At 49.6% G+C, this 14170-nt stretch overlaps 1 non-coding gene across 1 annotated transcript; it reads left to right on the top strand.

Annotated features, from left to right (window-relative positions):
* Positions 1-11716: 11716 nt before the first annotated feature.
* Positions 11717-11789, top strand: Trnar-ucg. The gene has a single exon. It is a non-coding gene; the product is annotated as a tRNA-Arg (tRNA).
* Positions 11790-14170: the final 2381 nt, after the last annotated feature.

Below are 14170 nucleotides of genomic sequence, written 5' to 3'. Positions count from 1 at the left end.
CCGAGTTTAGAGTGTGACCTCTAATGTCACAGTCTGATACATCGTACAAGAGACAGACACTGTCTCTGATTCTTCCTAATATGACGGCTCCAATGGTCGTACAAACACTGTCTGCGGCCATGTTCTAAGCATACATATATTGTATGAAGCAAACATGCTGCGCAGATAATTCTGTCATCATGTCTGCAAGGAGCAGCATGTCTTTGGTATGATGTATTCTAGCAGTATGGCTTCGGCGTGACGCGTATTGTCCATTAGGAATTTCACGTAAGGGCAGAATCGGGGAGCCTTATATGCAGGTGCTGAAGCCCCCTGAATACATACTTTTTTTTTGTGGAATACCAACAAAAAAATGAAAGTCGATGTTCTAGATCTGTCACTTTGGTATCCAAGGACGTTGTCATTGAACGACGTCCATCGGATAGGGTTAGTGGAACCCAGCGTAGTCCTATACCGCGCTGAAGCCGTATTTTCGTGAACATCGACAATAGGCGTTCGTCCTCAATGTCAGCTAATGTCAGCGCGGGACCAATCAACATCCTTCCTTGCATCATCTGACCCCGCTCTCCGCACGCGGGCCATGGAGGGAGCGTGATCACGTGGCGAGATATGGGGCCAAGAGCGTGTAGGTCTTCTATCGTGTCAACCTAAGCCGGGATCATACTGCTAATAGATTATACAAACGAAAGTCTGCAAGCACGAGTCACCGCTTAGGATGTACAAAATGCACCCATCCCCCGTAACCACCCCCCCCCTTCCCAAATATTACATGTTTCTGCGTTATTTTATTAATCGTCATTGTTTTCATTCTATAAATCGTCACTGATTGGCCGAGAACAGCCGGACGTCTTTGTGAGATGCCAGAGCGATGAAAAATGTAATTTCACGTCCGCGGCAGGACTCGAACCTGCAGTCTTCTGATCCGAAGTCAGAAGCCTTATCCAGCCACGCGGACTGACGGGGTCTGTCATTGTAGCGACTAAAAAGGGTGCATTAAAGTTGAAGCCTGCAGATCAGTAGCCGCATCTCAGGCACGTATCCAGGAAAGGGGGGGGGACCCCCCCCCTCCCCGAAATCTCTCATTTTGCTGGGGCCTCCTCTCCCCCCTCTGCATCTCAGACATCCCAGATGATGTCTGAGATGCAGCATTCCTCCCTCCTTAAGGTGAATATCGGTCAACAGGTTTCTTAGGTCTTGTCGACCGCCGAAGAGCTGGGACGGCCTCGTCTTCCGCTGCGTCAGACTGCGCTGGTGAGGCTGCATCTTGATCGGGTGGTTCAGGTGTCTTGCTCACCGGTGGCGCAGGTGCCGTGCTCTCTCTTGGACGAATTTGGTCCAAGTGACGTTTCAGCTCTCCTGCTGACGTCTTGACCGTGATCATGCGGGAACCCGTTGTTTCTTTACCTGTCCCCGGAAGCCACTTTTCCCCTTCACCAAAGTTGCGTGCCCAGACGGAGTCGCCAGGGCAAAGCTTACTCGCAGTATGTCCCTCAGAACAGAGAGGAAAAGAGACAGGAGGCGGAAGGCAGGTATCCAGGCGGGAGCGGATTTGGTATCCTAAAAGCCGCTGGGACGGAGATCTTGCGTCGTCTAGAGGCGTCCTACGGTAGTTGAATAGCACCTTTGCGAGGCGCATAGACAAATTACCGGTCTGAAGTTTTTGAGATGCGTACGGCTCTCTCCTTGATGGTGCGTACGGCTCTCTCCGCGAGACCGTTCGATTGTGGGTGGTAAGGAGCTGTGCGCAAGTGTTTCACGTTGTTGTTGGACAAAAACATGGCAAACGCTTCGGATGTAAACTGAGTGCCATTGTCACTCACGATGGTTCTCGGTATGCCAAACCGGCTGAAACTCTCGCGTAGTGCCGTGATTGTGGACTCGGTCGTGGCATGTTGCATAGCAATTGCCTCTATCCATTTCGAGTGCGAATCCACAGCAACCAAGATCATCGCACCGTTTACTGGACCAGCGAAATCCAGGTGAACACGCGACCAGTTCTCCTGAGTCAAGGGCCAATTAACAGGAGTCTTCGCCGGCGGCATCGACCTTGCTTGTACACAGGTTCTCACCGTTAAGTCGAGGCCACCACATGATTGTACATGCGACAGACTTCATTGCTGAGGCACACTGGTGCGTCTCGTGCAGAAGCTGCAGCATCTGGTCTTGTGCGGGCTCAGGAACAATGACTCGGTGTAGAAGCCCGATGTAGGAACGTAATTCGCTTACGTTCTTAGGACTTGGAGCCTTCATCACAGCATCCAGGTTCTTCTCCAGAGGCTGCAGTCCGTCGCTGCTGATCTTGTGTCCCAGGTAGAAGACTTCGGGCATCCGGAAGGTGCACTTGTCCTTCCTTAACTTGACGCCGTTTTCTCGGAAGCGCCTCAGAACCGCCTTGAGGCCCTTAATTTCCGCCATCTTCTTTCTCTTCTGCCACCAGGACATCGTCCAAATACGCCTGCACGCCTGGAATACCCTTCAGCATAGTCTCCATAGTACGCTGAAAAATAGCGGGCGCGGAAGACACCCCAAACGGCAGACGGTTGTAACAAAACAATCCTCGATGGGTATTGATGACCGTCAGTTTCTTAGCCTCTTCGTCAAGGGGAATCTGATTATAAGCGTCACGAAGATCCAGCGTGCTGTACGCGTCTCCCTCGTTGAGAGCGGCGAAGAGGTCATCAATCACAGGCAGCGGATATTGCTCTGTAACGCATGCCGCGTTCACGGTTAACTTGCAATCGCCGCAAATTCTGACTGATCCGTCCTTCTTCGTAACCGGTACGATCGGGGTTGCCCACTCTGAGTGTGCCACCGGAGACAGAACGCCGTTCTTCACTAGCCTGTCGAGCTCGTCAGAAACCTTGTCCTCATAGCATACGAAAGAGGTCTAGCCCTGAAACACTCTGGAACCGACCCCTCTTTGACATACAGGTGTGCGGGTGGAATCTCGAATAGTCTTAGCGTTGGCTCAAATACCTCTTCGTACTCGGTCAATATTTTATCCAGATCCTCCCTTTTACATTGGCTTTTCGAGTTCGACACACTGAGAACATGAGTTCCCAAGTTGTTTAGTGCTTGGATCGGGTCTCGGCCACACAAACATGGTCCTGGCCGGCGAAGTACAGTCATCGACGCTGTGACAGTCTTGTCGGCATACGAAACAGGAAGCGTGAGCTTACCGGCAATCGGCAGTGGCCCCAAGTAGCAGGACAACTTCAGGGTTGACTTCTCCAGTCTTGGCCAACTCTTCCTGTGCTGGTTGTGAACGTCCCAGGATATCACGCACACAGGGGATCCCGTGTCGATCTCCATGATAATGTCGACTCCGCCCCAACAGAACTTGCGCCGAACTGGACCGACGATCTTGTTCTCCCCGATCGGATTTTGTTTCAGGGACAGCAGGTGCGAGAAGAATGCTGTGTCACCGTCCTCAGCGGAGTTTTCGGTTAGTGCGAACGTCCTCTGTTGTCGCGACACATTAGTGCGAGGTGTCCCTTCTTTCCACACTGGAAACACTTCGCATTCTTGAACGTGCAGGCCATCTCGGAGTGTTCCTTGCTGCCGCACCGTACGCACGCTAGCGATGGTCCACGTTCTTCCTTGCTGTACTGGCGTGACGGTCCAGGTCGTTGCTTACCCACCAGTTTGTGCAGTTCCGGCTCTGACTTCACGTCTGAAGGCTTCATGAGCTTGACACTTTGTCTCGCCGCCTCCACCGCCAGCACGATGTTCTCAGTTTCCTGCAATGTCAACTTAGGCCTGGAAAGTAGTGCCCTTTGAACGTCGATATTTCGAATTCCGCACACTATCTTGTCTCGTAGCATGCGGTCTAACATGTCGCCGAGGTTGCATTTATCGGCCAGCTGCCGAAGTTCCACGATGAATTCCTGAGCCGACTCTTCCTCTTTCTGAACCCCCGTGAAAAATTTGAAGCTTTCAGCTATCTCGTTCGGTCTCGGTGCGTAAAATCCTTCAAGAATTTCAATCGCTTGAGAGTAGGTTCATTCTTTAACATTCCTTGGCGCGCAACGCCCACTCAAGATGTCGATTGCTTTTGAGCCCAGTGCCGAAACGAGGAGCGCTCTCTTCTTTACGTCGTCCACGATGCCGTTTTCCTCGAAGTAGGACTCAATGCGGATTATATACAAAGTCCACTTACAGTTCGTCTCGTCGAACTGTGGTACTTGGTACGTCATCACCGCAGGCTCGGAGTTGCACCCGTTGACTTCAGAGGCTGGTTCGGTACTCGTCGCCATTGCTAGACATTATTAGAGACGTTACTAGTGCTCTTTAATTTATGTACAAGTATTTACACGAGATCTGCTCTTGGTAAAGACTGGGCATCGGCAGCTGGTTGGGGTAGGCCATCAGTTCCGTGATTGCACGCGCTCTGTTCTCGAGGCTGTCTGTGGGTTGTCGTCGTCGTTAGTCCGACACCAGACGCACACGCGGGAACCAGATGATGTCTGAGAAAAAATTGGGTTGTGTGTATGTTTATACAGCCTAGAACTTGGTCTGCCTCACAGGGGCGACGAGTCTCCCAGCTGTAGATGAGCAATTTAGCCAGTGCAGTACAACCGCTAGCCTGGGGTCTTTAACGTGCACCACGCAGTAGTGATACACGACCGCACGCCGGTACGATGCTCATCCAGATTGAAACGGGCAGGGGTGGGGATTGAATCCAGGATCCCTGGGTTCTGCAGCGCGAGCTTTCGCTCCACGTGCTCCGAGCTGGTGTGCGCTAGACCACTCGGCCACCGATCCCCCATGATGTCTGAGATGCAGCAAGGGGCTTGCGTTTCACCACCTTGGTCTCCTCTTAAGGGCTGCTCCCTTCTCCATGGCAAAATAAGAGGCATCCAGTAGCTGCGACGACGCGTCTTCACCACGCTACGACCTGGACGAGCATATACCGTGTATGCTCTGGAGTACGTGCATTTTTGCCATTTATTTCCACTTCTGTTTGTAGCGTATTGTAAGCAGTGAGAGAGTGCAGGCGAGCTGGTAATCAATCGACATCTTCTAAACCCTGAGATGGGGAAGATGAGATAGTGTTGTGTTCGTCCGTTTTTTTTTTTAGAGCGCAGCTCTTAGGGGCCCGTTTCCAGCTTGAGCGGCGTCGGCGTCGCCGTCGGCGTAACCGCGAGGTCACGTGACCCCCCAGGTCACGTGACACCCCTAGGTCACGTGACCTCGGGGGTCACGTGACTTCAGGGATCACGTGACTTCAGGGGGTCACGTGACCTCAGGGGGTCACGTGACCTCAGGGCCTCACGTGACCTTTGGGGGTCACGTGACCTCGGGGGTCACGTGACCTCGGGGGTCACATGACCTTAGGTGGGTCACGTGACCTCAAGGGGGTCACGTGACTTCAGGGGGTCACGTGACTTCAGGGGGTCACGTGACCCCCCTAAGGTAACGTGACCCCTAAGGTCACGTGACCTCAAGGAGTCACCTATCCCTCAGTACGCTTCCATCTTCCTCCTCAAGAGATGCGCTCTAACCGGCGTTACAGGGAATTGTAAACGCCTTTCATTTTTTTTTGTTCCCCATCTCAGGGTTTACAAGATGTAGCCTATGTTTTTTTCATAGCTTTAGACCTGCATATGTTGTCTGTTTGATAATCATCTAATACTTCTGCGAGTACGGTTTATTTGGCTTCGTATCTGTCTAGTGGTTCTAGGCGAAGACATCGCCACGCGCGATTTATTGGATGCTGCTTCACTTGACCAGATCGATCGACTCACAAAGAAGCGCAGCGTAAACGTCAGACGTCAGTGCAACAAATGAAGGTAGGTTCATTACCGGCTTCGTTTCATTGTCCAAAGTTTACCAGCAGTTCCGTACTTTATATGATAGACGCATATTTGAAGTCACAACACTTATAGACGCTTTGCACACGCGCCAGATTACAGCCACCATTACTGACCTTCTCTTGTATTACCGAGATATCAAGCGACTGAGGCGGACTTTGACGAGCCCCCGGAAAGGACAATTCTGGGGAGAAGGACACGTCTGGACCTAAAATGACAATAACCTTTCCTGTTGTGGTAATGGTGGAAAGAAGTAATCAAAATAAAGGAAACAAAAACTGAAGGTCGGTTATGGCGGCGCCCATGCACAACTGCTGCAAAGCGTCTATATGGAACGCAATGTATAGTGTGCGCAATGTGTGTTTATATTAATTTTTTTCTGCTATGTCTCTTTTATCAAATTGGCGTTTTTATAGAAAGTGTATGATGTCTGTCCTTGTACCGCATGAGTACGCACTCGGTTGAATCGTGCTGACATCCACTCTTCCTATCTGCAGGCGGAAAAGCCGGACTGGCCAACACCTTTGAAGGTTCAGGCGGACGGCTCGCTCCCGGAAAAGTTCCTTGGTGCCGTCTCCTCCATCGTCACCCGCGTTCCGGTTCCCAAGCAGCGCTGCGATGGTGTCGTCATCCAAGACTCGTTGACCTGCAGTCGAATCAGCAGGTCTGCCCTTCTAAAGCTGGACCATCGCCAACCACAAGAAGCAACGTGATCCCAGACACTCGGCGACTGGCTTCCCCCAGTCCGTGCTCAATTACGTGCCTCACCATGGACCTTCAAGGTACGGGGTTGAGTTCCCGGGGAGCTCCGGTGGCAGGTTCTTCTAAGCGGTGTGAGCACCGGTTGCAGTACAGGCGACGTCTTTGGAATGGTCCCTCACGACCATCTCTTGGCCGGGCGAGACTTCGCGTCTAGATTGAAGGTAGTTGCCGTTATCGCCTATTTGATTGCTGTTGTTTAGGCCCTAAGCCACAAAAGGAAGTGTGCAACAAAATCATTATCTCGTTTGGTGGCAGGTTTGATTTTAAATGACCACTTGTGAGAGTTTGTTTACCTTTTCAACAATTCTTGTTAACCCTCTTGCATAAAAATGAGGACAAGCTTTTCCCTGATAGCTCTCCCCCATTTCCACTTTAACAGAGCGGACGCCGGAGGGTAAGCAAGTCCCTCTTTGCCTCGTGTCGCCTCTTACGCGGGTTCGCTCGGGTAAAGTATAAAGAGATACATGAAAGGATGAAGCAAAGCTGGCTTTCAATTATTACTACCAACGTTTTTCGAGCGCGTGTCGTCCGAACCCCAACATAAAAGGAGTTCTGTTTCCGTCCCATCCTCTAGGTATTATCATTTTATTTATTCGTGTCTATTCACCATCACGCTCGTTTTCATTTATTAAGGTGGAAAGAGTGCAGGCTTCGCGGTAGGAGCTGTCTTTCTTAGCCTGGAACAACGTAAAGCACTGCACATCGTTGTATTTCAGATGCGAGCAATGTCTCTCATGCGTTTGATAGTTCGCCCGCGGCCGTGCCGCGGGCGAACTATCAACCATCAACTATCAACTACCCCGTGGCCGTGCCGATTATTTTATTTTTAATTTAATTTTTAGCTATTAAGCACCTTGTCCCGATTTCGAAGCCCCAGCACGTTATGCTTTGCGGACGAACGGACTGGAGCCGTTTTCTGGACGTCGCACCGCCGGAGGATCTTCAGGTGCCCGGTGAACAGACGTCTGAGAAGACGACGCTCTTCACAACGATTAACCGATTGTCTCCAAGATTTTTTCTTGCCGTTTTTGTCGGCCTTCTAGTCGTATTTCCGGCGTTAATGAACTACGTAAATGGACTTTGTTTTCCCATTTTATGTCCGGTTTCTTGCCCTCGGCGATAATGTCTTTCGACGAATGCGCATACCTCACATCGTGGCCTTAATAAAAGTACCTTCGCATTTATTCGTTTCTTATAATAATTTAAAATACAATCGGTCCTACACATGACCAAGGCAAGAGGGGATGATTGGCTTAGCATATTGTATGTCTGCGTTTCTATTTACTACAGGTGATAGGGATTAACTTGGAATAGAAGACCGCAGTGTGAGGTGGCGGAAAGGATCAGGTCAGAAAACGTTTATTAAGGTGATTGGGTTCCGCCACACCTCTTGACTGAAGTCATCTTGTGTGTGGTGCAGAGGCTTGGCACAAATCTTATATCTGTGTACGTGCAGCACATCACGCCCGATGTGAACAAAGGCTGACTTGTTTGTAAACAGTGTGTGTCGGTCTATAGCATTTACCGCCGAATTCACAGGAAAAAAAACGAAATCACTGAACCCTATTTATAAGTTATAACTTATGCGAGGCGTAAATTCGTCTGCTTCTTACACAGAGGGGATTGCAGTGAGATTGGTTCTGATTGCTAGACAATGGGAGGACCTCAAGGCAGCTAGCTGCCTTGAGGTCCTCCCATTGCTTAGAGGCTACTTTGCTTTGAGGGCGACTCAGTATCCTTCACTCAGAGTCAATCATAGCTCGGCGTTACGACATCAACACTGCAAAAGAAGCAGATGAACTTGCGCTCTGCATATGTACAGCCGTGTTGGCGTTTCTTTTATGATATCTTGATACGGGGCTCTTTTTAGTGTTTATTATTTCTCACAAATTTGTTGTTTTTGAAAAAACGAAAAAAAAGGAAAGAGAAAAAAAAAACGGGTTTTTCATTGGAAAACAAGACTGTTAGAGGCGGGGTTTAGGCCACACGTCCGGAGGCCTCCCGTCTCGTGACGACGTCCATTCCCCGAAGTGAAGAACCCAGGGGTTCAGTGGAGGTGGGAGAATCGGTAACGTAACGAACGGTTTAATTACATGGTTGCGTTACAGTCGTCAAATCAGAAAGAACAACGGAGCAGCCCCACGCTCCGCCTTATATAGGGTCCGTTTTCTCCCTCACTCCCCGCCAGGGCAGCCAGTGCGATGCAGCAACCCGCCGTCAAGTGCGATGCAGCAAAGTCCGCCGCCCAGTGCGACGTAGCCAAAATTCTCCGCAGTTAGGCCATGCCTCTCTCCCTTTCCTGAGCGCACCAAACCCCACGCACGCACACACGTCCCGTTGTGTACGTGCCATTCTCCGCTTCACCGTAGAGAAACCATTCTCCGGTTTCTCTACGGTGAAGCGTAGTTCAGGGGCTGAGAATGGAATATTACAATTCTTGGATCTGCGGATTCACACTGATAAAGGTCTCTGCTGGGAGTACGGCAAAGAAAACCCGAAACCTGTTTTGTCAAAAAGGAGCTGCGATTCGAAAACGGTGAAAGCGGGAGTGGTAAAGTCTTTGATCAGAAATGCTCTAGACCGATCATGCATACATTTTATCACAAATTCGGTGGAAGGTCAATGGAAGAGACTAAGAGGGGCAGGGTATGAAGAAGAGTTCATCAGAAGGAATTTAGATGTACACACCAAGGAGAAATGGGAAAGAGAAGACACGTCGAAAAGAAGGATGGCTGTGATCCCGTATTTTCATGGAATTTCACATTACCTGAAGGTGTGTGCTAAGCAGTTTGGAGTTGAAACAGTTTTTAGTTCTGATTTCAGGTTAGATAGATTAACTCCTTTTGAAACTGAAATGCAAGAGTGCAGGAAAGGTCACCGTGAAAAATCGATCTCGTGCAGAAACAATGTAGTGTATGAAATTCCGATGGCGTGTGGCTTTGCTTATGTAGGGCAAACTTCGAGGTGTGTTAATGACAGACTAACAGAACATAAGACAAATGTAAGGATTAACGCTACTAATTCTGAAATAGCTAAGCAAATAAATGAATGTAAAATTGCACTGCTTTGTGGTCAGAGACGGAAATAATACATAAAGAAGTGAATGACAGTAAAAGACTGGTAAGGGAAACCATTCGGATTAAATCAATCGGTAATTGTATAAGTCAGGCTTCATTGCAGTTGGGAAACAGTGCTAAAGCATTTTTAAAACTGTAAACAAATTTTTTTTTTTTTTTTTTTTTTTTTTTTTAAGGGTGAAGTGGTTTTGCGTTTTTTAGAGTGAGTCCTTCTGTATCTGTCTGTTGTGGTTGTTGTTCCGGTTTGGAGATATTCTTCCCAGTTCTCTTTGTGTTCGCGGAGATCGTTGGTCTTTGTACTCAAGTTTTGGGTCCTTTGGTTCAGGGTGTAGTGTCAGTGACACACAGAGAGAAAAGAGAAGGAAGAGAAAACGTTTTTCTTTCCGGACAAGTGGATGGTTTGCCCCTGTTCGTAGTACTGCTTGAGGGGGCGTCCCTTTGTTTTTTTTTTTTTGTTTTGTCTTGGTGTGTTGTGTCTTTGAAAGGGGCATGTTGAGTGTTCGGGTGACCTTGCGGTTGTGAGTATTTAAGGATGTGGGACTAAATAAATCGTTTAGCTGCGTTTGAGACGTTCTCTTCTTCACTTGTCTCTGTCCCTTCTACTTTTAAGTTTCTGTTTCTACCCCAGTCTCGGGTTAAGTTCCATCATGATAAATATCCACCAGCTCGCCTGTACTTTAACCGTTTTTTCATGTTTTATTACCGTAAAAGTTAACCACGCGTAGAAAAATGCTTAGGCTCCTTCAAAGTTTATTGCTAGCGGCTAAGACCAGATGCCAATTAGCTTGAAAACCGACTTTATGCCATTTTCAACGGTAGGAAGGCTGTGTGCATCGCAAACAGGCCTCGTTTATTCTTTCAAATTTTCTTTAAGAGCTTCAGTGCTTTGACGTGTGGACTATCTATGCTATGGTCAGGTGGCTCTTGAAGATTCTGCCAAAAGACGCGACGCGCGGAAAGATACGCTTGGTCTGGAAATGACCCAGCCACTTTTTCAAAACAGACGGAGTGCCGGCGGCCAGCTCGCCGAAGGGTTGCATTCGCTGACATACAGACACCTCGATCACGTATGCTGCCGAAAGCGTAGCCCTCAAGAGCAGCGCATATTGTTGAATGTTTAAAAAATCTAATTTGAGAAAGGACACTGGTCGTTAACAAACTTCCCGGCTTTGACAACGCTTCCCCAAAGGTTCGGGCAAAGACACGAGCGAAACCATTCAAATCGTAAGTTCCGAAATCAGTGCAATCGGCAAGCCCCCCCCCCCTCCCCCCCCCCCCCCCTTCCCCCCCCCCCAAAAAAAAAGAAGAATAAGCAACAAAAAAATTGCGATAGACACGATGGCTGCCCACTGGTTCGCCATACTTGGCCCAGTCGGCCATCTTTCATCCATCCATCCATCCAACACAAGGCCGCTCGCCGCGCAGGCGCAGAGGTCGCGAGAAGGCGCAGCTGGCGGAGCCTGGAGCTGGCAGAGCGAGCTGTCGACGTAACGTCGCAACATGTGTCGATGAAACGAGCGGGTGCTCGCTTCCACGAAACGATCTGTCGATGAAACATCGCAGTGTCGACGAAACGATTTGTCCATGAAACGTCGTTCGAAGTACTGATTGCCACCGGTCCCGGACTCGTCTTGACTCGTTTCCGCAGCGTTGAAACTCGGAAGAAGGTCGCCGAAGGTTCCATCCTTAACAGGACCCAGACATCGGATTCCCTAACCACCAGCGAGGAGCATACCTGACACCCGAATACTTTGAGAACTTCCCTGTATCGATAAGAGATTGAAGCGAGATTATATCTGTGTGGTTCCCAACAAAGAATCCAGCTTGCGGACTGGTGCGCCAACAGACGGATCTGACGTCACACCTCTGTGGTGGCGCTGCTGCCGACGCATGCGCAGACGCTTCATCTCATCCGAATACCGCTTCTGCGCACTGCCTACACCCGGTGCAAGGGAACGCAAGCTTGTGCGTAGAAAGCGCGTTGGTCTACAAAGTAGATGCGGTGACTGGGCTGTGGTGTTAATGCGCCTCTTTATTCAGTCGCTACAGTTACGTGGCCAGTGCGTCCGCGTGGCCTAATGGATAAGGCGTCTGACTTCGGATCAGAAGACTGCAGGTTCGAGTCCTGCCGCGGACGTGTAAATTACATTCTTTTTTTTTGTCAACCTGGCATTTCACAGAGAAGTCCGGCCGCTCTCGTTCTATGAAAGACGAGTAATAGGATGAAAACAATGACGATTTATAAAAGAACGCAAAACGATGCAATTTTTGTTTTGTGGGGTGGGGGGGGGGGGGGGGGGGGGGAGGGCGCGGGGGGGCTGCATTGTGTACATTGGGAGGCACTCACTTGATCGAATGACGTTTTAGAGAACGCCCACGTTTCACCGAATGACGCTTTAGCGAATAGTCGGACGCCGCGAAGCGGCGTTTTCGGGTGGGCCAAATGGGTTCACATATTTGTAATGAGCCGCCGCAGACTGTTGCCGCGAAGCGGCGTAAAGCGCAGCGCGGCGTATGGGTTAACGCGCGCCCCGGTTATTCGCTAAAACGTCTATTCGCTCAAATGTCGCTGTTCGCTAAAATGTCATTCGCTCATGTGATATAGACCCCATCAATAGGCTGCTAAGACCGGCACTTTTGATGGTGCGGAATGCACGTTGCAAAAGAACTGTGGAAGCTCGCCATGAGCACGCGCTCAGCATTCGCGCACACAGCTATGGCAGCCAGTGAATACTCCCTATAAACACCTAATGCCGGGGCCTCGTTGTTTTTACATCACACAAAAGACAGCCTGCATACTGATTTGAAAACGAGGCACCGCGAGATCCGTGCTTCGAATGCCGCCTGGCAATGAGTTTAAGGAGAAACTTGGCACGCGGCATTCGAACCACGGATATTGCGGTGACTCGTGTTTGTAGGGTGTCGTTCGTATGATGTGTGAGCAGTGTGGAGGGAGCTATAAGGAGTATTCACTGGGCGCCATATTTGTGGGTGATGTCTATAGTCGGATGCAACCTAAGAACAATCTTTTAGCTCCACCCACAAGCGCATTGCGACCATGTGAAGTGAATCCGCCGTCGAGAAAGTAGTTCGCTATCAACGTTGCTTTTTCTTCCTCCAGGAAACGTGTCTTAAACTACTACAATATTTATTTAATTCATTCAGGACATTTAAATAAGTTAGAATACGTTTTTGTCAACGAAATATCTGTTTAGTAAAGAAAGAAAGTCATGTCCAATGTACCGTCTTCCCAATTCATTTTCTGTCCAAGATACTGTCTAACATACCGTCTAACATACCTCTCAGCAGTGCTAAGCCTCGCGCCTGCTTCGAAATTTTCGTTGGCGATAGCGTCGCTGGATTCTCATGTTGTCGCGCAAAAACTGCTGCAAACGCAAGCCGATACCATTAAGATTTCGTGGCGTAACCTCGGGCACGTAAAACACGGTGCAAAAAAGCAGAATAATTGTCACGAGAAACTAGCGTCGCGTTGCTAAGGCCAGCAGCCATGTTGGGCTTTTCTTCTTTTTTTTTTTCAAAAGGATTGCGATTGGTTCACGGAATCGTGACATCATGAAAATGATTGGCTGGCGCTTCTCGGCGTAGGATTACATTTTCCTCTGAGAGGCATTTCCGGTTTTTTCTTAGCTTGCAACCGACTATAGAGCGCATGCTCTGAACGAGCCCACATTAGTAGGCTGCTAAGACCGGCAATCTTGAGGGTGCGGAATGCACGTTACAAAAGAACTGTGGAAGCTCGCCATCAACACGCTCTCAGCATTCGCGCACACAGCCATGGCGGGCAGTGAATACTCCCTATAGGAAGTATTCACTGGCGGCCATAGCTGTGTGCACGACTGCTGAACGCGTGCTGATGGCGAGCTTCCACAATTCTTTTGTAACCTGCATTCCGCACCCTCAAGATTGCCGGTCTTAGCAGCCTATTAATGTAGGCTCGTTGAGAGCATGCGCTCTAGACATCACCCACAAATATGGCGCCCAGTGAATACTCCTTATAGGGAGCATTCAGTGGCGGTAATACGCGGTAAGAAGAGCCTTACCGCGTGTCAGACGCTGTAAGGCTCTTCTACGGGATAAACCATAGCCATCCTCTATACTCACAAAGCCTGGCAGTTCGATGACGGAGCTATGAGTGCCCGGTCGCAGATGTGGAGCGCGAAGAACTGGTAGCACAGAGCATTTCTAGGAGAGTCTGGTAATCAGCGCACAGCCTTTGCAGCGGCAAGGACCCGAAACATGGTTTTTAAACCCACGGCGAAAAAGGAAGCGATAGCCCGAGGAACGCGAGAAGCACGAGCGGACATTCCATCGCTCGGGACAAGCGGTTTTGGCGTCTCGCCGCAGCGGGGCGCCCGTTACATGACTCTTTTCTGCTGATCTCCCCTTTCACTTTCGGCGGCCGCGTCACGTGATGATATGCCAGGCTTTGTCAGTATAGAGGAGGCTATGGATAGACACCATCGATGCGTTCTATTTCCTTCATACACTCTCATTTCC

This window comes from Ixodes scapularis, unplaced genomic scaffold, assembly GCF_016920785.2.
Source record: "Ixodes scapularis isolate PalLabHiFi unplaced genomic scaffold, ASM1692078v2 PGA_scaffold1__304_contigs__length_218370807, whole genome shotgun sequence".
Taxonomy (NCBI): Eukaryota; Metazoa; Arthropoda; class Arachnida; order Ixodida; family Ixodidae; genus Ixodes; species Ixodes scapularis.
The sequence above is the reverse complement of the archived record's forward strand: the minus strand, read 5'-3'. Positions and strand labels throughout refer to the sequence as shown.